The sequence below is a fragment of the Triturus cristatus genome, chromosome 5_1 (genome assembly GCF_964204655.1).
Source record: "Triturus cristatus chromosome 5_1, aTriCri1.1, whole genome shotgun sequence".
NCBI classification, from domain to species: Eukaryota; Metazoa; Chordata; class Amphibia; order Caudata; family Salamandridae; genus Triturus; species Triturus cristatus.
In genome coordinates, this window is record NC_140587.1 from 780,078,676 (window position 1) to 780,105,338 (window position 26,663).

Consider the following 26,663-nt stretch of genomic DNA (forward strand, 5'->3'; position numbering starts at 1 on the left):
CTAATACTGAGGTCCCTTTTCTATTCTATGATGTCAACATCAGCGCTAATTGTTCTTTGACACTGAGTATAGACATTGCTGAAAATGTGGTACTCAAGATCATTAATAAATAGGAACCGACCAGTATTAAAGCCAGATGTTCCTGTTTGGACATGTAGCATACTTTTATCAACTTTTTAACATGATTTCTGTATTTCTAGGGAGTTGCAGTAGTTGGCAGTATCCACTATTACATTTAATTTCTCGTACTCAAATTTATAAAAAGTTATTTATAAAAAGTTACAGTAAGAATAAAAGTAGACACACTTTTCTCTACTAGTATTTTGTTTGTATGTCGAGTCTTTATGGTGAAGGAAAACGTGTAAGTTATTACCTCAACCTTTCTCATAGCTGTCTAAAGTTACCGAACGTCCACGCATGGACATCTTTTAAGATTTGACTGTTTGTAACTCTGACCTGCCTGCCATAATCTTTTGGCCGTCTGCTATACATGAATGATTGAAACGTGTTTTGCAGATTGTTGTGGTTGAAAGAAAGAGAGACCAGCAGACGGTAGTAATCTTTTCTACAATATTTATTGGAGCATACAATTTGACATCGATCCCCTCCAAGGCGCCAGGCCATAACTGGCAACCTTGGATCTCTGGCTACCTTACATTCTAGAAGTGCTTACATATACATACAACCTACATCATAACACATCCCCTACCCTTCCCCAATAACAAAATTAAATAACCAAAACTAAATATAAAAGTACCTTGACATTGAGACATGCGAGATTCATGAAAATATCTAGAACTGCTTGCTTCTCAAATTACACTTGAACAAACACCAAGGGCCAAATTACACATTGCCTTGTTTGCACCTGGCGCACCTTTTGTATCAAAATTCCTCACTGCAAGACCATCCACCCTTTCCCAATCCAATGACATCCTAGACAGACAATACTCCTGACCATTCCTCCAACCCTGAACAAATTCTTCTGTATACGTATATGCTTTATATGCTTTACACACGTGGGTTCGAATCCCATCCTTGTCGCCAAAATGTTGTGTGTGAAAGCCTGGTAGAGCACCAGACACAAGTAATCTTTTATACAAGATTTACTGGAGCACACAACCTGGTGTCGATCTCCTCCAAGGAGCCAGTTCGTAACTGAGGAACTTGGAACACTCCCACCTTACATTCTAGAAGTGCTTACATATAAATACAACTTACATCATAACACATGTAATATGTAGAGTTGCAGATTAAAAATAGAAGTATTGTTTAAAATGGAAAGATGTGAGAGTTAAGGTGAGTGAAGCACCTTGTAAAATGACACAGGCCTTGATTATGATTCTTGTTCGCTTGAAGTGGTAGTCAACGAAGATCAATGGCAATAGGAATTATACAATTGCTCTTTTTTTCAAAACAATTTTGAGTGATTTGTGCATAGAAGGGAATTAGTTTGACATCATTACATTGCTCTATTGTATACATATTCATGTATTACATAATCCTTTACACTGCGATGGTAACATTGATACAGCATGATATCAGTATAGTAGGAAGACATTATGATAAAGACTAATAGGGGGCGGGGGTATAAAGTCGTTTAGGAGACTGGGCCTATTTATGGGCATCATAGGAGAGAGGAGGTGGGAAAGGAAAGAACGTAGGTTTACGTTAGTGTATCCATCGCCATTTGTGTGATTGTTCAAGGTGGAAGATCATCATCGGGAATCATTAGTTTGTGTGTGTGTTGCAAGGCATCCCAGAAGTCTGTGAGGGGTCCCTGATGGAGTTTCCGATGTTCATGCCTTCTAATGGAGGTGTCATCCGCTTGAGCCCAGTGCTGTACACCATTGTGCCAAGACAGCAATGTAGGGGGCCAAACAACTAACTACTCCCAACAAGGTAGATGCAACAGCAAGCCTACAAGACAAGGAGAGGACATAAAAAGTGGTCTGTTCGACTGCTGGAAGCGAGGAGAGTCAATACAATGGGGGCCAACTAGGGACTGCCAGCATCATCTCTATGATTGCTCTTCTCGGCTCTTATAAGTAGCCTGGAGGCTGCTTGATGCATTGACTTTTTTGGGAGAAAGCAGACCTGATCTGCTGTTTGGAACTGCTGTTTCAATCAATAAACAGACTTATAACTTTATCTATTTTGAATGGTCTGAGTAATTTAATTACTGTAATTTGAAACATTCATTTGACTAATTAAGACAGTATTACAAAATGCCTGTCTAAAAGACACACATAAATTAAATCTGTGTTCTAGGATCAACAAAGATTATCAAACAAAAAATGTGATATGCATCAAATAAAATGTAGAAAACATTACAGAAGAATGCCAGTCAGATGATTCAACCAAAAACAACAACAACCACTTCATCATTTAACATTACATCACTTAGTATACATAGTGCCGAGGTTGTTGTGCTACTGGGTAAACATTTGCGAATCCAATGTGCATCCCTATTTGAGTAAAATGCTATTCTTGGACTACTATTGTTTTAATAACCCAGTAGGAGGGTAAACGCCGTTGCGTTTCGAATCCTGATATTCATTCCTGGGATTCTCATCAGGGCTTAGGACTGGACAGGAAGTGTTCTGGAAAAGCTAGAAACAATTTGGTTAGGATTAAAATTGACTCCATAGCACAAGTTTAGAGTGTCATTGTCAAGTTGAAAGAATTACCTTAGTTTCAGGATTTCTTTTCAAAGTAACACTGTTGAATCTGGGGACAGAGGAATTATTTTGTTTAACAGCCACAAGCAATTAAATATAAAGAAAACTATGTTTAGATAGCGTACGAAGGGAACAGACTTACATTGAATTCATGCGGATGCCTGTTAACAATTTTTAAGTGCTGAATGAATTCTGTGAAAGAAAGGAAAGGATCATAGTTCATATTCACATTACAGAAACAATGGCAAAATAGCTTTGAATGGACTATCAGCATCAAACACTTACGTGCCGCCACTCAAACGGATAGACTAACGGCGTGTTCGTTTCCCGCCTGACAGCGCATTCGAGTGAACGGGAACATTGTCGCATTTGTCGGAGTTCCCGAGAATTAAACAGAGACGACTGTTCCAATCCGAACTCGGATACAATTAAATCTAAAATGGATACATTCCGTTTGAATGGCGGCATGTGAGAGTCCAAATCACTTCATTGCATGCACAGTGTCCACATTTGATTAGAGGTGGGTGAACCAACAAATTAACAGTGAAAGCCAAGCTAGAGCAGAGCAATGGGTCTGGCTCGGCTCTTAGAGCCCGTGCACTAGACAAACCCTTAATGTGTGCTATGCAAATCATACAACAAACATCACATACAATTTAATAAAGTCTCTTCAAAATTCAAATAGTATAATTCTTTAACATGTGGAAGCTTTAACATTAATACTTCACATTATTATTTTTTTATTTCAGTAATTTTTATTGGTAACTTAAAACACAAAAATACAGATAGCAAAAAGAAACAGAGTAAAACAATAAAATAATACAGCGGATCATCACATACCATAGTGGATAAAGGTATACGGAGAGATAGTTTACCGCAGTACAGTGATGATGTGTGAAATGGCCAACCAGAATGGTAAGAGCACTTATGTTTGGTAGGTGAGCTAGTCCGGATACAATTTTCACACAAAGTTAGCAGATACAGAATACATAGACATGTCTGAGTGCCCACATTGAATTGACAGATGTGGGTTAGTGTACATTAGGTCTGTTACACTTGACTAAAAAGAGTTCAATGTGATTGAGGATCCAGCGGATCAAGTATGTCGATAGTAGAAGCATGTATCATAGACCTGTTAATTAAATAAATACTAATAGAGTAAGATAAGTAAAGGGAGAGAGTAAGAGAGTAAGAATAAGCACAGGATCAAGGAGCACATCTATAAACCAGCATTGGATGGGTCATCGGTTTAGCCTTGTTCTGAAAGGTAACCGTCACTCATCCCTAGATGGGATATTTATATTTCCTAAAGGGTCTGTTTTTAGTACGGTGGTAATCACATATGGGACTGATATTTCACGGAGGTTTAAAAACTATAGATGCCGAGTCAAGCAAATTCCATATCTTCCTGTCATTAGGTTTTCCATTCGGAGGTATTTAAGGCAATATTGTCCGCCTCTCTTAAAAAAGATAGCCACTCTTGCCATTTTTTGAATGAAATTCTCCCAAATCTCTTCCAGTTACACAGGACTATTTTACACGTCAAAGTTAACATTGAATCAAGAAGAAAGCGGTCATCCTCTCCCGATAGGTCTGGGTCCAGGAATCCTGCTAAAATATATGATAGCTCTTTAACTGGTGAGATGTTGAATATCTGGGTGATGTAATTGAAGACTTTGTCCCAAAAGTTGTGTAGCATAGGGCACAATAGGAGCATGTGAGATAAGTCACCTGTTTGTGAGTTGCAGTTCCGGCATTGTGGGGACTGGGTTAATTTAAGGTTAAATAGTCTAGCAGGTATCCAGTAGTTTCTATTTATGATCATGAATTTTGTTTGTGAGATATTAAGAGAGATTTTGTGTTTAAAGGGCATCATTATGAATTTGTGTCCAGTCAAGTGTAATTGTCTTGCTGTTCAGTTCTGACTCCCACTTTGCTACATTATTCAAGTGATGCTTACCCGATTTGGGAAGAAGTAATTTATAAATCCTTGAGACTGTGTGACCAGCTTGGAGTAATTGGTGTAGTTTGGAAGGGAGCGAGGGGGTATGTAAGTTAGAGTTTAGTTTAGAGATCTGTACTTTAAGTTTCAGAAAGTCAAAAAAGTCTAGTTCAGTGAAACCTTTCTGTTTTTTAAGAGCAGAGAAGGGGATGGGTGAGGTATTATTGTAAAGGTCTTTGATAAAGTTACTACCTTTACGGGACCACTTTTTCCAGAATATTGTTCCCTTATTTATTTTCATCGCTCGGTTGTTCCAGATCGCCTGTGTATTAGAAGCGCCCATTTTTATTTTGGATAATGTGTCCAGACGTGCTTTTTAACCCAACAATGAGAAGTACTTCTTTACAGTGAACTATTAGCGATCAAAGAGGCAAGACAGTTGTCATGTAAACCCTCTACATGGCCCAGATTATCATTAAGGCTCCCAGTTTCAGTTTTAACTGATTTACAGATAAATACAGACAGAAAACAATGTGTTTCTTGTCTGTATTTATTTAAAAAATGGAAAAAACTACAGAAAATTAGGCTTCTTGTGAGTGACTTTCCATTCTGTCTTTCATAAATTTCAAGCCAAAAGCTCAGCAGATACTCAGCATGGGGAGTTGATAAGATTTCCTTAAATACAGGCATTAGGTAATATATATTTGTAGTGTAATCCTAATATTTATATGTGGGTATATTGTTTTGTTAATTTGCTAAAAAACGACAGTCATGAAAGTATGAGTGCATGTTTTTCGGTTAAATAAATGTGGAAATATACGTTACGATTTAATTCATTCATAAAATCCAAAATAAATCTAAGTACCAATAAGATGGTCAATAAATAAATGTACTTAAATACAGACGGAAAAATGAAAAAACATAAATAACATTCACTTGAAACCCTAATCACTAGCTTCTAGGTTAAAATATAAATTATTGTATCATATAAAAGAACATACATAATTCATAATACCAGGTTTTTATATATATATATATATATATATATATATATATATATATATATATATATATATATATATATATATATATATATATATATATATTTTAATGAATCCACAATCCTGAGCTACCCCAGTCGCGGGCGCAAGAAACAGGTACGGACCACAATCGAGGAGAACAAGTTTTTCCTTTATTTTTTGCAGATAAAAAGCGTAGCTATTCAAAGCAAGTGCCCAGCCTGACGCGTTTCGACTGCCCCACGGCAGCCTTGATCACATGACGCGCAGGACCTATCAGTGCAAATATATAGTGTGAAAGACAAAATAGGCACATATTACTGCTCTTCTCATTGGTTTAAATAAACCTAATGCTCAAGAATTATTTAAAGGGCCAAAATGCTCAAATGCAATTGTGTTGAACATATACCACATAAAAGAATATAAATAATCCACAATGGAATACAGAATCAGAGCATAGTGCTCCTATTACAAATAAAGTGTTCTAAAATCAATCTTCATTCGTTTATATCTATATAAATACATAATGTAATCTTTTTGTGGTTCTTACCCTCATTAAAATTCTGAGCATTGAAAATATATTTTTTTATCTCATAATAAGATTTTGACAGTACATTAAATAGTGCCAAATAATTAAAGAATAAAGTGCATATGTGCAAGTGCCAAGACATTCCAAAAATCTATTTACACATTGGATAACAGTATAAATACAAAGGGTAGCAGCGTATTTGTAAAGTTCCCTTGCAAAAAAGTATTTTTCCTTTGTTTCAAATCAATAGTTTCAAGCATTTTTCTAATATCGCGTTCCTTTGTTATGTTCCAAGAATGAGTCATCGGGTAAATCTAATAAAGAAAGACAGGAGGATATCATAGAATATAACTTAATATGTCAAGACATTCAAACCTAAAAATCTGGCCAATACAATAATTGAATTAAATAATAAATAGTTTATCTATAGTTTAGTACAATTAGCCGGTAACTATATCCCATAAAACCTAATAAAATCCGATATCAGATAAAACCAAGTACAATGGGACTATCACCGATCCTGTCATAATGTTGTCTGTGAAACATTTACTCATTAAAATACATAAATAAATAAATATGTTAACTATAGATCATAAAACCAATTATTGAAGTTGTACTAGACAAGTCTCTAGATTTGAGTTTTCGGCAATATTCCCAGTCTATATAGATAAAATTTAGACTAAAATTACCGGCTACTTGTCAATGATGAGACCATTATATAAAACTCATTATCTTATAAAAAATTGTGCAAATCATCACTGTTATTAAGTCCATTAGGCATTTTCGAATCAAGTAGCATAATAAATTCAGATTCTACTTGTCGTAGTCTTTTTTCTCTGTTGCCTCCCCTGAAATTTTTGGGCACTGAGCAGATAACAAAATACTTCAGATCTTTAAGCTCGTTATTGTGTACCAATTTCAAATGTCTCGCTACTGGATAGCTCGGATCTGAGTTGACCACTGCCCTGAGATGTTGCAGAATTCGGTTAAATACTTGCAATTTGGTGCTACCTACATATTGTAGATGACAAGTGCACTCTAAAACGTATATTGCATAATCTGTTCTACAGGTGTAGTGTCCTTGTATTTTAATTGGTTCAGGGTTAAAAGCTGTAACATATTCTGAAGTGTTTTTGCCAAATTTACAGGCACGACATGAACTACATTTAAAAAATCCGGATCTCGCTGTTAGCCAGGTGTTAGAGGTTATAACCTCAGGGCTATTTTTAACAAGAGCATCCCTCATAGAGGGTGCTCTTCTAAAAGTGAGATTCGGAAGTACTGGCAAGATCCTGGACAAAGTCATGTCTGATTTGACAATTGGCCAATTTTTATATAAGATTTTGCGGACTTTTCTCTCTTGTCTACAAAAGTTAGTTATCAATCTAATTTCGTTATTTGACTCAGTGATGGTCATACCTGTCTTTTCTTCAGTTCGCACAACTGTGATAGGGGTTTCACCAATTTCAGAAAGGTGACCAGTTTTGTTAGCTTTGTCTTGTGCTTTGGTTAATTCTTCTTTTTTATATCCCCTATTTAAAAATCTCTTAAAGGCTTCTGTTTGACAGTTTTTTCGGTCATCATCATGGCTACAGATCCGTTTAATTCTTAAAAATTCACCATAGGGAATACTACGTATAAGATGTCTAGGGTGTGCACTTTTAGCGTGGAGGATCGAATTTCCCGCTGTTAACTTTCTATATAGTCTAGTCTGAATTTTATTTTCTTTTATATAGATTTCTACATCTAAGAATTGAACTTTCTCTTTGCTAATCTCTGATGTAAATTTCAAATTAAGGGTGTTATCGTTCAGGGTTTTAATAAAGTTTTCTGCTGTTTCTATTGAACCTTTCCAGATTAGGCAGACATCATCTATAAATCTCCACCAGTGAAGCACATGTTGATCAAAACTTATTTGGTGGGTTCCTCTCAATACATGCTCCTCCCACCAGCCCACGTGTAAACACGCGTAGCTGGGGGAGAAGCATGCTCCCATCGCCACACCGCGTAATTGTTGAAAAATCTCCTTATTAAATAGGAAATAATTGCGGGTTAAGCAGATCTCAATCATTTCTGTCAGCATTTTGTTATGTTCATACATGTGTATGTTTCTTTTATCCAAGTAATAGCGTATAGCATTAATACCATCACTATGATGAATACTGGTGTACAATGAGCTAATGTCCATCACAATTAGTAAACAATCCTCATCCCATTTAACAGTTTTCATTTTACATAAAAAATGTCCAGTATCTTTGATGAAAGAAGGCAAATTTTCAACAAATTCATGCAGAAAATGATCAACGTATTTCGACATTGCCTCCAATAGACTTTTTTGGGCCGAAATAATAGGCCTGCCTGGGACTGGAACCACATTTTTATGAATCTTAGGAATAAAATAAAGAAAAGGAGTCATAGGATGCTCATTTTTCAGGAAACTGTATTCATTCTTAGACAATAGTCCTGAACGTTTCCATCGTGCCAACTCATTGAAGACAAATTCTTTATTCAATTTTAAATCTTGGAAGCTGGCTTTACGATAACAATTAAGATCTTTGAGGTGCAATTCAGCTTCTTCCATATACATTGAGCGAGGCCATAAAACAATATTTCCCCCTTTGTCTGCTTTGTTAATAATGACCTCTGTATGTTTTTGTAACTTTTGGATGAGTTTAGTGTATTGGATTTCAGCTTGACTACGTTGTCTATTTTGATGCATAACCTCACAATTCAACTTCTTTAAGTCCTCTATCATGCAATCACTAAACACATCGATTGCATCCCTTGGCATCAATGGTATAAAGGATGATGGAGGTCTAAATGGGCTAGCAATGGGAGTATTGCACGCTATGCCAGCTTCCAAGAGTTTTTCTTGTGTACAAATTCCCTGTGTATTGTTGGAATGAGCCAGATCCTGTACTGTAATCAGAGTTCCCACATCTGCTACTTGGAGGTTGGAGCTCAGACTATGGGTATTTCTGCTCTGAGATGCCTTGTCCGCCGCTTGATTCAATTGAAAGTGTTTTCTAAGTTTTAGTTTGCGGATAAATTTAAAGACATCTACTCGTGTTTGAGTATACTTGAAACAACTCATAGGACAGTATGACAAACCTAAAGATAATAGTTGTTGTTCTGCCACAGTTAAAGTTATGTCCGACAAATTGATTACTGTATTATCATTTATAACGTTAGATACCTGATCTATTTGTTTCTGTTGAAATTCCTCCTGCCCCTTCCTCTGCCTCTGAAGTTTGATTTTCCGCCTCTGTTTTCTCCGTTGATTTCTTCTTGTCCTAGTTTCTGATTGCGTGGTCTGAGAGTTTGCCGGCGGTCCTCCACTAAAAAAGAAAGCTCTTCTCCTGGGGCCAGATTAGTTGGTACTTGTGCCATGTTTTGCCGCTGCTCCTCATCTGAATCGAAATTGCTGCTTTCTAAGCTACTGGATTCCACTGAAGATAAATCACTCTGTATAGGCAATGCGCTTGTTGTACTTGCAGTGTTCCTTGTTCCTCCATTAGCAAGTGCTTGGCGCTTAATATTATCGAATTTTTTTGAAAAAGTAAAAACACGCCCAGTCTCATAGTCTTTTTTGTCGCGTGCAAACTTATAAATCTTCCTTTCTTTTATTATCTCTTCATGCTTCTTTAGTTTTGCTGTGATTTCCTCTCTTCCTTTATTAATTTGCTCTTTTTGTTCATTACTTTCCAGCATAGCATTTATTTCTTCGATTTCTTTGAGAATTCCTACACGATCAATTTCCGCGTATTTAATCAAAATTGACACCATATTCATTGATGCATCCAGGTTATTAGTAGCCCACTCCTTTAACATCATAGGGTTTGGGTTTTCAAAAGAGGGAGCGATCATTACCCTTAGTCCTCGCGGTATTCTACCAACCTCTTTATACTTCTCTAATGATTTCTTCTCCCACCATTTAGTCATTTCATTACGATGAAGCTTTTCAAGCCTTTTTAAAAGAGTTCTAGTATCATTATTGGTAATGGGGGGAATATCAGCATTGTGTGGTAATTCAGCTTGAACAATGTTCGAAAATAGGGCATTAGCTGCTGCTTCCCGGTCCTTTAGCGCGTCAGCTGTTGATAGCATGGCGTTTTTCAAATCTGCGTGCGCTTCACACAAAAATCGATGAACGTAATGTCTCGTCCCCGTGAAGCTACAATGTATCTCTATCCCTTCTACCCGCTGTAATAGGTGCTTAGAACAAACGAGCTGCTCACCTCAAAAGATATCGGCTACGGAAACCTTAAGCGTCCTCCGACTCTCCAGGACCGTCGTACTTCAATCTGATCGGTGAGATAACGCTCTTACTTCCGTTGTTACTTAGCGGGGGGCTGGTTACGTATATCCTTCATGGATTACAACACAATTCACTTCCGTGATTACAGCCGTTAGATTACCAGCCACAGCGCGAAGGGAGGGTCCGTAAAACGAAGACAGCTGACTCCGTTGAATTATAAAGAATCCACAATCCTGAGCTACCCCAGTCGCGGGCGCAAGAAACAGGTACGGACCACAATCGAGGAGAACAAGTTTTTCCTTTATTTTTTGCAGATAAAAAGCGTAGCTATTCAAAGCAAGTGCCCAGCCTGACGCGTTTCGACTGCCCCACGGCAGCCTTGATCACATGACGCGCAGGACCTATCAGTGCAAATATATAGTGTGAAAGACAAAATAGGCACATATTACTGCTCTTCTCATTGGTTTAAATAAACCTAATGCTCAAGAATTATTTAATATATATATATCAGAAACCGCAAGGCAGCGCTAGCGCACTGTAAAAGCCTTCCCTTGCTTCACTTGCGATGGTGGTCCGCGGTGAGGTGGCAATCCTCTACACATGAACGGGACGCTGTATTATTCATCTTTTCAAAACAGCAAACCGCGGACAACTTTGCGCTTTCCAGGCAGTGGTTTTATTCAAAACACAGACGCCGACCAACTAGACGCGTTTCGGGACGGATTCCCTTTTTCACGAGTATCGTGATGTTTTGCCAAGAAGCATTTAAATAATCATGTGACTATAGACAAAGGTGAAAACAGACTATGCGGTTCTACGTTACTTCACGTAGCCGCTCTGTTGAATCAATAAAGATAGAACAATAGAAGGTGCACAAGTATCTGACAAAATCAATAAATCTTGCTGGTGACAATACTAAGCATGCCAATTTTATGCGCACAGAATCAGATTGCTCTTCATAACAAGGATTCAAAAATTAAAGCGTTTTACCTATGATTAATTCAAACGTGAAATAAACGTTTGAGGTGTAGATAAAACGACAACATGTGCAGAAATAAACTGTTCAATGTATACACTTCAACATCCCTCATATTGAATGCAAAATGTGATCTATGCCTTAACGATAATGCCCATGTGGGCGGAACTGATACTAGAATTATTCACTAGAACTCTAGTGATTATCTGCGTATTTATTTATTTATGGGCTTGTAACGCGCCGGCATCACACCCGAAGGTGTATCTCCGCGCGGTGCTGTGAAGAAACAGGTAGGGCAGCGCTCCAACTAGAACAGGGTTGTCTTTAGGCGTTTCCTGAAAGCTAGATGGCTCGGGCAATCTCTGAGGGAAAGGGGAAGACTGTTCCACAGACGCGGGCCCATAATGGAGAGGGCGCGACCTCCCTGTCTGGTCTTGTTATGTCTAGGAACCTGGAGTAATAGCTGATTGCAGGACCTAAGAATGCGGGAAGGGCGGTGGTATACAAATTTCTCGGCCAGGTAGTGTGGACCGAGGTTGTGAAGACTCTTGTGCACCACACAGCAAATCTTGAATTCCACCCGTTTCCGGATGGGAAGCCAATGGAGGGCCTTGAGGAGGGGCAAGGATGGAGTTCTAGGGGGGGCATTGGTCACCAGGCGGGCCGCAGTGTTCTGAACCACCTGAAGTTTGTTAAGCACTCCTTCATTGGCTGCTAAAAATAGGCCATTGCAATAGTCCAGGCGGCTCAAAACGAGGGCCTGGACCAAGGTCTTTCTTGTATAGTCTGGTAGAAGGGGGAACACCTTCCGAAGGAGGCTAATGATGTGGAAGCAGGATCCCGCCGTGGTGCTGGCATGATGGGCAAGGGTGAGATCATGATCTAGACGGACCCCCAGGTTTTTCACCACCTGTTTAGGGGAAGGGGCCTGACCCAGACTGGAGGGCCACCAGTCAGGGGTCCACAGGATTTTTGCCTCTCCGAATAGCATGACCTCAGACTTTCCCACATTACACTGGAGAAAGTTCTGGGCCATCCAGCTGGCGATCGCAGTCATGCCGTTGGAGAAAGCTTGTCTTATCTCCGGGGTAAAGTTTTTAAAAGTGAACAGCAGCTGCGTATCGTCAGCGTAAGAGATGGGCATAAACCCGAAAGACCTCATAATGTTAGCCAAAGAGGAGACATATACGTTAAACAACGTAGGGCTGAGACAGGAGCCCTGCGGGACTCCTCTGGTGATGCTGGCCGAGGGGGAGCTGAAGGAGCCCATATTCACCTTCTGGGTACGTTCGGAGAGAAAGCTGGTGAACCACGCCAAGGCGGATCTATCAATACCAATCTCCTTTAATCTGGTAAGGAGGATGGCGTGGGATATGGTGTCGAATGCTGCGGACAAGTCCAGCAGCACCAACACCACTGACATCCCTCTGTCCAGGGACAAGCGTATAGCATCCGTGACGGAAAGAAGAGCCGTCTCGGTGCTATACCTAGGCCTGAACCCCGACTGAGAGTGGTCCAGACTACCGGTCTGCTCAATGAAGCTGGAAAGGTGGTGATTCACATGCTTCTCCATCAATTTGCTGATGAACGGCAAGAGGGAGATTGGCCTCAGATTAGTCATATCTGACCAGGGGATGGAGGTGTTTTTCCTGATAGGCTTGACCATGGCCTCTTTCCACTCCCGGGGGACCAGTCCCTCAGAGAGGGAGCGATTGATCACCGTCTGAATGGAGGGACTGAGGACACTCCCAATGAGGTGCATGACACGGGCAGGTACAGGGTCCACTGGGCCGCCTGATTTAATAGTCCCGATCAGGGAGTTGACCTGGTCCAAGCTAATCTCGGGGATAGAGGACAGCGCAGCGGAAACAGCGCCGACTATTCCGGGCTGGGGGCTAGACGAGGGGACCATTTCCTCAATAGGTGGGCTTGCTTGGGAGATGTTTCGATAAATGGAATCAATTTTATCGGCAAAAAACCCAGCGGTATCCTCACACAGTTTTTGGGTCAGCATTTCTGGACTGTCACAGGCGACAGGCTTGGTAAATGTGCAGAGAACCTGGTACAGTAGCTTAGAGTCATTGCCAGCCTCAGACAGTTGGGAGACAATGTGGGATTTACGGGCAGCTCTGATGTTTTTAGATGAACATAGGATGCCAGTAATGATCAAAGCCCCAGTGGGCAGATAAAAGATACTGTCGTTCTTTTGCATTTCTTCCCTGTCGACAAACACCTTCATCTGTAAAAGACAAACAAAAAAAACAACAACAACAAAAATATATATCAGCTGGCCTATAGATACTAACCTTTTTTAAAATCTTAACAAAAACTTCACATAACAATAAAATACTACGCTGTTTTTCGCTGTTTAACCTCTTCAGTGCCCCGCCCTTTCCACGCCCTGTGCCGGGCGTTGCATTAGCGGGCGGGGTTCATGACGAGATAGTCTCGTCATGGGCACAGCGCAACCGCGCTCCATGACGAGACTATCTCGTCATGGGCACTAAAGGGGTTAAAATGGCAGTGGCTTTTTACTGTCTAAATCTCAGGATATTGCAGATGAGCCCTAAGGTAAACAGAGAAGATACATACATTTTTACCCCAAATGAACTGCCAGTTCTTCGTCGCAGTTGTGACCTATTGGGGCTAGGGTTCTGTATTGAATAATGAGTTTGGACTCAAGGCATCTAAGATCTTGGACCCTGTTTCCACCTCTTTCATTAGCTTTAACTGTATCTAAAACACAGAAACTAAGAAGATCACTGTTCTGACCATGATGGGTACGAAAGTGTTGGGCTACAGGATATTGTTTGTCACCATGTTTAATGGTGCGCCGATGTTCTAATATTCTAATCTTGGCTTTATGTATGGTACTACCAATGTATGCTTTTTGGCAAGAACAAAACAAAGCACACACTGCAAAATCTGTATTACACGAAGTGTGTTTAAGAATTTTGTAGGGCTTGTTCTCTGGGGATAGTACACATTCTTTGCGGTTCCTACTGTGTTTGCATGCCTTACATTTTCTACATGTGTAGAATCCTTGCACTCCTAAGATCTTCGAACTTGTTGGTTCTACAGCTCTACAAAGTGTGTCTTTCAATGATTTTGCTTTCCTAAACGTAATTTGTGGAAAAGTTTCAACACTTTGAGAAAGATCTTTGTCTGTATGTGAACGATGGCAACGACCAGAAATGTTAAACGCGCTGAGGCAGCAGGCAAAATGTTTGATAATGTAGAGGCCAGTGAGGCAACAGAGAATGTTCCATCTGTGAGCAATACTAGCATTATACCCGGAAAACGAAAACAGAGCAAAACAAATGGTGGGAAGCCACCACACTTCAAAAATATATCGATGTGGGCAGAATACCAAGAGGTCTGTGCATCTTTATTACACCTACCTTCAATGATCCTGATCCTGAGTTAGTCAATGATTGGGCCAGCAACAACCACAACTGTTCAATCAATATGCTAGTGCTGTTAGTTAAACATGCTCGAAGGGACTGTGAAAGATTAGCGGATACTATTGAAACTGTCACAGAACAAATTAAAGCACTTTGTGGACAGGAGGAATTCAAAAAGGAAATGGAAAAAATGGAAAGAAACCTAGAAAAAATCGAAGATGACATAAAATTAAAAAAAACTGAAAAAGTTTCAACGTGATCTTGTTGACTATCAAAAAGGACAAATCCTAACATTTGCTAAAAAGTATGATCAATTGCGCAAAAATACCCCGACTTCTGCCCCCATGACTGAAAACTTAACAAAAACTACAAGTAATCAGGAAGATCAAATTGACACTGAGCTTCAAACGGATGGAAGCATTACAAGTGGTAGTGAATTTTCAAACATTTCCGAGTTCGATGGGGTAAAAAACAGTATCTTAACAGAATTCAGTCTTGTTGCCAAAGGAAGGCAGACGGGCAACAAACAAGGAAACAATCGCGGTCGTGGAAGAGGAAACAAAGGCGCAAGAAAAGGAAATATGTCAACGAAAAGAGAATTTGGGAGCCCAGTGGGAAGTCGAACAAGGGGCCAAAGCAAGACGAAGTAATGGATAAAAGGACTGTTATCAACCTATCTGAACGCGTGCTAAGTGATTTTGAGGTAGAACTTCTTTCTTTGGGACTTACTTTCTGTCCGTCTAGTCATTTTAATTTTACACAAAGTCGGATTGACCTTTTTTATTTCACACGTAAACTGCGTATAAACAAATGGTATGCAACCAAGGCTGTAGCAGAAGTAGAGGTCAATATTGAAAGTCCCAGTACCGTTAGCATTAGGGATGTTAAGTTACTTCACACAGTTAACACATTGGCAGATGTAAGAAATGTTGAAAATGATCCGTTTATTGATTTGATCAATGAAAATGTCACTCTCAATTTGAATGTTAAGAACTCTTTTAAACCTAAGTCCATTTTCCTCCCACAAGTTAAAAACGATGCAATAGAGGTATTCAAGAAGGGAGTCACACAAGAATTTGTTAAACTGAAGGAAAAAATGGTATGGGTGGAAGAATGTCACACAAGTACAGAGGGAGGCCATTGACAGTTTGAAGGATGACAATACAATAGTAATAAAAAAATCTGATAATGGTGGGAACGTTGTTGTTCAATCGAGACAAAAATACATTGAAGAGGGTATGAAACAACTTTCTGATACAGAGAAGTATCAAAGAAGCAATAGGATGGAATATGAACACTCGATAAGAGTCTTTCAAACAATCTTATCCAAATGGAAAGCTGAGGGCTTGCTAGAATAGAAGGAATATGAATTTTTACTCTGTAAATTTCCAAAATTGCCCGCTCTGTATTTGCTTCCCAAAGTTCACAAGAATTTACAGAATCCCCCTGGCAGACCAATTGTCTCTTCCAGGAAGAGCTGTATTGAAAATACCTCTAGATATGTCGATTTTTTCCTGCAGACATTTATCACAAAACTCCCATCCTATATCAAGGATACGGGAGATTTTTTAAGAAGTCTAGAGAATTTAGAGTTGAAGAGCAATTATTCACTCTTATCACTAGATGTCATGAGTCTCTACACTTGCATCCCTCATGATTTGGGACTTACAGCATGTAGACACTTCCTCAATGAAAGATCCATCTCGTACCTTTTTCATACAGAAATGTTGGTAGACATGATGACCTCTTGTTTAAAACAAAATTTCTTTATCTTTGATGGCAAAATTTTCAAACAATCCCTCGGTACTTCGATGGGGACCTGCTTTGCTCTGTGCTTTGCGGGTCTCTATCTAGGGTACTGGGAGGAGAAAGTGGTCAGAGAACTCGACACTTTTAAAAACAAGGTAGCGATGTGGGTAAGATATATCGACGATATCTTTTGTGTATGGAAGGGTGATGAAAGTGAAGCTAATGATTTTGTTAAAAGCTTGAATGACAATAGCTTTAACCTCCAGTTCACAAGCCAATGGTCACAAACAAGCATTGAGTTTTTAGATCTCTCACTCACTATCCAGGATGATGGTTTAAAAAGTTCTCTATTCAGAAAAAAGACAGCGGGCAATAGTCTTCTTCACGCCCGCAGTTGCCACCCCAATCCTCTGCTTAACAGTATCCCTTTGGGGGAACTATTACGAGCAAAACGTAATTGTAGTACACAGGAGAGTTATTGCAGAGAAGAAAAAGAGATGACCAAGAGATTATTGGAGAGAGGTTACTCTAATTCAATCATAGGCAAAGCGAAAGCAGAAGTAGCCAAAAGATCTAGAGAGTCACTGTTAGTTGAAAAAGAGAAAGAAAAGGAAGAATGGATCGATAAAATTAGGTTCATTACTACCTACAATAATCAAGCTCAGGAAGTACGTAAATGTCTTAAAAAATGTTGGCCATTACTACATACAGACAAAGATCTTTCCCAAAGTGTTGAAACCTTTCCACAAATTACGTTTAGGAAAGCAAAATCTTTGAAAGACACACTTTGTTGAGCTGTAGAACCAACAAGTTCGAAGATCTTAGGAGTGCAAGGATTCTACACATGTAGAAAATATAAGGCATGCAAACACAGTAGGAACCGCAAAGAATGTGTACTATCCGCAGAGAACAAGCCCTACAAAATTCTTAAACACACTTCGTGTAATACAGATTTTGCAGTGTATGCTTTGTTTTGTCTTAGCCAAAAAGCATACATTGGTAGTACCATACATAAAGCCAAGATTAGAATATTAGAACATCTGCGCGCCATTAAACATGGTGACAAACAATATCCTGTAGCCCGACACTTTCGTACCCATCATGGTCAGAACAGTGATCTTCTTAGTTTCTGTGTTTTAGATACAGTCAAAGCTAATGAAAGAGGTGGAAACAGGGTCCAAGATCTTAGACGCCTTGAGTCCAAACTCATTATTCAATACAGAACCCTAGCCCCAATAGGTCACAACTGCCACGAAGAACTGGCAGTTCATTTGGGGTAAAAATGTATGTATCTTCTCTGTTTACCTTAGGGATCATCTGCAATATCCTGAGATTTAGACAGTAAAAAGCCACTGCCATTTTAAACAGCGAAAAACAGCGGAGTATTTTATTGTTATGTGAAGTTTTTGTTAAGATTTTAAAAAAGGTTAGTATCTATAGGCCAGCTGATATATATATATTTTTTTTGTTTGTCTTTTACAGATGAAGGTGTTTGTCGACAGAGAAGAAATGCGAAAGAACGAAAGAATCTTTTATCTGCCCACTGGGGCTTTGATAATTACTGGCATGCTATGTTCATCTATATACGTACATAATCACTAGAGTTCTTGTGAATAATTCTAGTATCAGTTCCGCCCACATGGGCATTATCGTTAAGGCATAGATCACATTTTGCATTCAATATGAGGGATGTTGAATTGTGTACATTGTACAGTTTATTTTTGCACATGTTGTCGTTTTATCTACACCTCAAACGTTTATTTCACGTTTGAATTAATCATAGGTAAAACACTTTAATTTTTGAATCCTTGTTATGAAGAGCAATCTGATTCTGTGCGCATAAAATTGGCATGCTTAGTATTGTCACCAGCAAGATTTATTGATTTTGTCAGATACCTGTGCACCTTCTATTGTTCTATCTTTATTGATTCAACAAAGCAGCTACGTGAAGTAACGTAGAACCGCATAGTCTGTTTTCACTTTTGTCTATAGTCACATGATTATTTAAATGCTTCTTGGCAAAACATCATGATACTCGTGAAAAAGGGAATCCGTCCCAAAACGCGTCAAGTTGGTCGGCGTCTGTGTTTTGAATAAAACCACTGGGTGGAAAGCACAAAGTTGTGCGCAGTTTGCTGTTTTGAAAAGATGAATAATACAGCATCCCGTGTATATATATATATATATATATATATATATATATATATATATATATATATATATATATATATATGTATATATATATATATATATTAAAAGCAGTTAATGTTTTATAGGCATGTTCTAAAAACTGAACCGTCCTTATAATTGCACTGTCCTCTTTGAGCCTGAAACAATAGCGTACAGCCTCTGCAGTTGTTCTAATTTTAGCATTATTAAACAAGGGAATAAAGAATTGTCTAAACCATAAGTATTTCCATTTGATGTAACCGGACAGATTCCATCCCAAGTATTCTTGAGCCTGTAAGGTATAAGTGTCAATTACTAAATCCGTATGTTTATATTTCCCAGCTTGTAGAAGATCTAAATTCCACTGCTTTGTCATTCGCGTATTACGCATTAGGTTTTTGCGCGCGTCCCTAGTCATTCGTCCCATCTTCTGTATATCAGGCAGGTCATAAGATCCTATTTCCATCAATATACTATGTAATTGCAAATCTCTGACTTTTTTCTCTGGAGTTCTTCAAATATTAGATGTTTCAGTGTGCATGAATCAGCCTTAGCACAATCAATAATATAGTTAGCACAACTTCTGTTATGCAACATTTCCAGATATTTTAGACCAAATTCCAGTCTTATCATACAATGCGGAGTGGCCTGACTTAAATGAAGTATGGTGCGTACATATTTCATAAAACATTTCTCAAGTTCAAGGATGACTTTCTTGTTCATAACTGGAGTTGCGTATAGTAAATATGGAATCATTTTCATTTGTAGTACTTTAAGTGATGGAATAATTGCATTTCCTCCAAACATTTTCATGAATCTCAAGATTGATTTAGTAATAGCTACTGATTTTACAGTCTTACCTACCTTATGGTTTAACAATGATAACTTTTTGTCAAAGGTTACACCGAGATAATTATATTGTTCCACTGCCTCAATTAAATTTTCTCTTAAGGTCCACTTTTTAGATTGTACAGACTGTCCAAACATCACAATTTTTGTTTTTGACAAGGTAGCTATCAAACCATTTGCTGTATTATACGTGTCTAATTGATTCAGTTGATACTGGAGTCCTTTTGGAGTTAGGGACAAGATTACTATATCATCCGCATATGCTAGATATGGTATCTTTTTGCCTCCTAGTTTAGGTGCCACGCCCAAATCTGAACTTAGCATCAAGTCTATATCTGCAATATACAAAGAAAATAACAGCGGTGTTAGGACACAGCCTTGCTTAAGACAATTTGTGGTATCCATATTTGGTGATAATGTATTATCATGAGCCAATTTCACCCTAAGCCATGTTTCCGAATGTAGGCCAATGATAAAATTCAGAAGGTTCAGATCAACCTCCATGCTGTTAATTTACTCCACAGCCTTTGCCGGTTAACCTTATCAAATGCTGTGGAATAAGCCACAAAATAGACGTATAACGTTATCTTCTGCATACTTACCTTTTTTATTGATAGGGCCAATGAAGCGATATTATCAAGTGTCGAACACCCTGAGCGAAATCTGGTTTGAGTTTTTGGTATTAGTGATTTTTCCTCTGTCCATGACCTTAGTTTATTTTGAAAGTGTTTTGCAAACAGTTTCCCTTCAAAACCCAACAATGCTATTAGTCTGTAGCTGGATGGATCATCTTTAGGGCCTCGCTTATAAATTGGATGGACAATCGCTCCTTTCCAGGATGAAGGTATTATTCCATATTTGATTACCTGTGAAAACAGTTGTCTTAGCATTGCACTCCAAAAGGTTATGTTTAACCTTGTCAAGTCTATAGGGATACCATTTGGTCCTTCTGCCTTGGATGAACGAGCACTCATTATTAGTTCAACAATTTCTTCTTCTGTTATTTCTGCAATTATTCCATCCGCTTTAGATGTTGTATATTTACATGTTACAGATGATTTGAATAGAGCTTTAATGTGATTTTCCCACGTATTGCTTGTGATAAAAAGGTCGTCTGGCTGTTTATATGAATTTGTGCCGTGTCCCACCAGGGACCAGAATGCTCACTCATTCCTAGTCAATATGGATTGGTATAATTTAGCATAGGCAGTGTTCACACTATCCCGCTTTATCTGTAGGTTCCTATTCTTAAATTCTTTCTTTATGTCTTGTATTGTCAAGTTGCGCTCATTAGTGTTCGGGTGTTTTAAGATATGTCGCATCTTCTTGCAATAAATTCTCTTTGATTCAGTTAACTCTGAAGTCTTCATTGCGTTAATGTTTGGTCGCGACTCCTGTATACTTGCTACAAGACTAGATAATATATGTTTTAGAATAGATTGCCAGGCATTCAACCAGCCGTCTCCTGTCTTTAATAGAACAATATGTTGTTCGTTACTAGATACCATGGTTTCTTCGAGGTTGGATGCCTTCACTTTTAACATATTGTTCCAATTAAGTCTTTTCCCATTCACTGCCGTCAATCGGCCGCTGTCGGCCGTTGCATGGGTTTTCCAATAATCATGCTTAATGCTGATGACTAACCTTTGAGGATCATGATCACTCTCGGATCTTGGTATAATGGCATATTTTTTACATAAATGAAAATAAGCATAATGGACAAATGTAAAATCTATAATGGAAGACCCCATCAGCCCACGAAAAGTTAAATAGGCTGGTTGATCTTCTGCTAGCCTTCCATTAAGATTTCTGTATCCTAAATCTGTCAACAAGTCAAATGTGTACTTGATGGAAGCACCAATCTTTTTTGGCTTGTTGTCTGAAGGAAATGCAACTTGCAGGATATTATAACCCATGTCTGGTTCATCGCTGCTTGAAGGGTTAACCACCAAAGGCAGTAAGGTTTGATTAAAATCTCCCGTTATTATAACCAACATATGTTCATTCGCTGCCATTATTTGTTCCAATTCATCTAATGTTGTCCGATATCTGCACTTATTTTTCACCAAATGAGGTGGGAAATATATGTTGATAATAAAACACTTGGTAGAGTTTTGATGTATTAAGAGAACTGGCAATATATATATATCGATGTTGTTTGTATTTTTTTTGCTTATCACACCTAATTTAGTACTTATTAATGTTGTCAATCCTCCGCTTGGTATTCTTTTTTGCTTTAATTTCATGTGTTGTAAAATTGTGAATATTTAAATTTGCTGAATGCAAGGTTTCCTGTAGACATACTACACACTGACCTTGTAAAACGCTCATCATTTTATCCCGGCCTTTTTTAGTTGTTGCTCAAAACCTGCTATATTCCATGATAATATGAAGAACTCATCTTGTTGGACTTTCCTTACATCAGTTCTATTAAGAATACCTCTTAGCCACATATGGGTGCTGCATCACCCCAAAATTAGGAGCATCTGCAAATGACTGACTATTATAATGTGTTTTCCTTGCAGTGATTTGAAAATGTTCAAATCTGATATTATCTTCAGCACCTTTGTACGGAGGTCTGGTGCTTAGTGGCAACTTTTCATATTCTGCTTGTCTGTTGGCAGTTCTCAGAATATGTGGATAGTTACGTTTCTCCGGCTGTCTGATTATAATCCCCCAGTCAGTTAGAAATTCTTTAATATATACAAACTCTTTAGAGCCACAATCTGGGATGCCCATGTTGTTCTAGTGATTTTGTAGGCAGAGTTAACTGCATTATCTGAGAAAAAACAGACAGTGACAAGTTATTTCGAGTTAAGTTCTTTCAGACTTTCAAAACAGTTTAATAACTTTAATATGTTTTGCCGATTTAGTATGTCGTGGTCGCCTTCTGATTTATATACAGGTATAAAGTCAATTGTATAGTTTTCTTCACTAAATGAGCGTTCTTTATATAATGACTTAGTCTCTTGGATTAACTTCCCTTTATTTGGTCTTTGGGGCTCCCCCCAGGTTGTCAATTGAATACCCACAGAACTGTCATTGTGTACATTTACCACGTCTGAGCAATTTTTCACTGCCTCAGTTTTCCCTGTATTCATTGTATTTACTGGACGTCTTACATTCCTGTCTTCTACCTTTTCAGTTATCCCTAAAATACCATCCATGATTTTTTTCAATACAACTTCATTGTTACTTGGTAAAGGCGTATTTCTATCCTCCTTTTGTGTACATGTACATGTGTTGACCAAGGATGTACTAGTATTGTGTATTCCATGCTGTACTACTTCACTATACCTTAGTTGTGGTACTATTGTTACAGGGCAAGTATAATCACTATAGAGCATCAATCTATTAAATCAAAAATCAATAGGTCTTTGTACAACTGGTATTCTGAACTCACATATTTGAAAGTGCTTTCATAAGTGATAATGAAGAAAAGTGAGTATCGGTGAAATAAAACATTTGCTTACATTCTCACAGTTTAAGCAGGGAATCTACAATTTATCCATAGCTTCTGGTTTCACTTTGTGCAAATCAGACAGTAAATGGTTAGCTAATTGTCTTACCTTATGCTAATGCTTTGTTTTTACTACTTTGTGCACTTTTATGCTATTTTTAGATAGTGTGAACTCGACCAGAGGGTGTTGGAGAGCTTTATGTGAGTACCGGCATAGGAAGATTAAATGATTAGGCCAGAATCACAGGATGTTTACCAAACGCAGACTCAAACTTGGATTTCAAGTTCATAAGTCAGCAGCTCTGGCCATAACGCCACATCCTGGGTAGAGGGACGGTGGCAAGCAGAAGCCACATGAAAGATCTGCTTGTTATGGGCTTGTGGTTCCAACAGGACCTCGAGCTGAGCCAAAGCTAGGATTCAGGCTCGAGCCTGGCTTGAGCTTTCAGTGCCTCTAAATTTGATTCTTTATTTTCATGATGAGATCATGAGCTGGGTACCTGGCGAATCAGCCATCTAAATTTCACAATAACCCCTGGCAACCTTTCTCATTCTTATATTAATGCATACAGAATTTTACGGCTCAGAGAACATATGTTTTCTTTCTATTCAAAACTTTATTCACAATCAACAAAAGAAGATTCATAGAATTGTCAACTTATGAAATCACAGTATCTCCTAAATTAATGCTACATATTACTATAAAAATTAAATATGGATATTTACAAACGTCATTCACAAAAATCATACCATCTATCATCACATTGCGATAAAATCACATGACACCCTACTGAAAATCAACACCACTGATTTAACATCTTGAAGCAATTTATGATAATACAATTTGTCTTTTCTGGATCAATGTTATATAGCATATTTGAATTCTGATGCAGTTCTTGAGTATTCTATCCATGTGACTTATGTTGAAAAAGATGGTAGATTGTGAATATAAGCCACATGGATAGGTATTGTTGGTGCGAATGCTGTGTGTGTAATATCCATTTAATTTTTTATAGTAATATGTACCATGAATGTAGGACACACTGTGATTTCATAAGTAAAAAATGTTATGAATCTTCTATTGTGAATAAAGTTTTGAATACAAACAAAACCTATCTTGTCTGAGCCATAAAACATTCTGTGTGCATTAATATAAGAATGAGTAAGGTTGCCAGGGTTTTTGTGCAATGGAGATATTTTCCCTGTCCTCAGGACCTCTATGTATAGAAGAGGGTCTTTATTTTTGTCACTTAATCAGCCATCTACCCCTAACTAATGGAATCAGAGTTCTACCTTATAAGTCATCTGATCGTTCTACACAATTGCCCGTTTCTATGGAGCGCAGGTCGGGTATGGCCCCAGATTCTTTGCAGTCTAGACCTTGGAGACATCAGTAGACGATAATTCTCTGTTGCATTGTTACAATAAGCCAAATCCCTGTGCCATTCAATTATCTGGGCAGTGGTCCCTTGCCCAATCTCATCATCATGCGCCTCTTAGCCAGTACCAAGTCTAGCACCCAGTCAAACTTGTCCTGGTAAAATCACTATCGTATTTGGGTAGCAGAATAAACTAGCGCCCACGACACGAAAGGATCATACTAATGACAACTGTTAAAAAAAAAAGACATTGATTCTGCTGGGTGAAAAATGATGTCTCCAGATTGCGTTGTGGAGTGTTTTGAGTCACAGGCACTTGTCTCAGCCACAGAGGCGGGTACCATTTTTTGTAAGGAAATATGTTGGAACACAGAATAGAAAAACATTTGTTATTTCCAATTGGATTTCTCAGCATTTTGGCTTTCAAATGCACGTTAGTGTGCAAGAAAGGAGACATTTTGAAAAATGCCCTGAGAATCATGTTAGTATGGTTAACCCCAATTTCAGAGATGTACAAAAACTCACTGTTCCTAAACTCAGTATCTTGTGCACATTTCAGAAATACATAGGTTTTCTTCATATCCATTTTTCTTCATTATATTTTACCAAATGAATTCCCGTATGGTTGGTACTCAATGAAAAAACATTATAAGCTGCAGTTCAGTTGTTGGCTCTGGGTATTGTGTGTTTCTGGAGAAACAACAAAGCCTATATACTTCTTGGACCAGAAGGCTCTATCGGACATCACTGTATATTGCTTTTATTAAATCAGCCATTGAGAAAAAAATGTATAGATTAAAAAGTTATCACCAATGACTATTTTTTTCCTGCTCATGTAGTGAATGAGCCACTTTTGTGGTCTGACACCCTATGATGACCCTCAACCACCACCATTTTGTATTGACTTAAGTGTGTTATGTTACCTTAGCCTTAATGTAGGATGGGTTTGCATATGCCTGCTTTTCTTCTGCCTTTTAGTGGAATAGTCTTTCCAAGAATAGAAGGTATGGGATGTTGAGGTGCAGTCTTGTGGGTGGTGGTGCACACATGTGCTCAATGTTGTATACTGAGGGATTAAGTGTATAATGTTATTTGGGTTAGGTGAATTATGACTTTGACCTATTGGCTTTGACGTGGTCTAATGTCATTCTGCCTTCTGACTTTACCTTGCTTCAAACTTTTCTGTGTGCACAGTGGTGCTTGTAAGTTGTGTGGATGAGAATTATAGGTGCATCCTTGCTTTTCTGATTCCATCTTGCTTTGGGCCTTTCTGTGTGCATGGCTTAACTAACTCCATTTTCATGCTGAAGCCATTTTCTGTGCATGCACGAAGAAGAGGGCATGTTCTGCTCTCTCCTGTTTTTCGCATTTTTCTGACTAGAGAGAACTGGTTCTTATCAGAGGAATGTACATGGTTTGACTTGTAGCCATAGCAAGGGCCTGATCAACCATTGCTGTGACCTTGGAGCAAGCTGGTACGAGCTCTCATGAGAACTAGGGGGCGGAGCTTGCTAGAAGCTTCGCTGTGTTTTGAATGTGTATTAAAAAGGGGAGCCGACACTGGCCTGGTGGAAGTTCATCTGTGGAGCAGACGTGCTGTCATGGAAGAGTAGAGGCTGGTGTCACCTCTGAGCTTTCGCCCGGTTCAAGCAATGGACTCCCCTTGAACAAAGTGGGGTGAAATGATGGAGCATTAGGTGAGGTGTCTCTGTTACTAACTGTCTCTTGATTCTTTACTGATTCTCTCCTTTCCTTCTTATTTCTGATTCTTATATCCATACATATATATTTCTACATATATATATTTGCATTGATTGTGTTTCAATCATACTATTGATATGTTAGAGTCTGCTATGTTAGGTGCATTTGGCTTACTGTGTGGTGCTATTTACTAATAAATACATCCCAGATATACCAATTCATCTTTTCCTTGTAGCAGGAGGTGTGGACTCTTCTTGGCCAAGTATTCTGTTGTAGAAGGATGGGTGAATTCCCTTCTAGCAGGTAATTGTGTTATAGGAAGTTGGTCTAATTCTGGCAAGTGATGTGCAAAGTCTGTGTATATATTGTTTTCTTACCTTGCCTTTGGGGGAGTGTTGAAAGTTTGCCCACCTTAGGAAGTGCTGTGTATATGTTATATTCCATAAGTTTGGAACTGATATTCTCTCTTTGGGAAAGTGACGGTACATTCCTTGGTCCAGGGGAGATCTGAATTTGTCATTACAGCTCATTTTCATTATGTTTATTTAAA

At 38.5% G+C, this 26,663-nt stretch overlaps 1 long non-coding RNA gene across 1 annotated transcript in view; it reads right to left on the bottom strand.

Moving 5' to 3' along the window:
* Window positions 1–1,315: 1,315 nt before the first annotated feature.
* LOC146831466 (uncharacterized) overlaps window positions 1,316–26,663 on the bottom strand; it is a 62,247-nt gene continuing 36,899 nt past the window's right edge. The window contains exons 2-4 of the long non-coding RNA XR_014961581.1: window positions 2,821–2,870; window positions 2,688–2,727; window positions 1,316–2,609 (exon numbers count right to left, since the gene is read on the bottom strand). This is a non-coding gene — a long non-coding RNA (uncharacterized LOC146831466). The remainder of the gene's footprint in view (window positions 2,610–2,687; window positions 2,728–2,820; window positions 2,871–26,663) is intronic.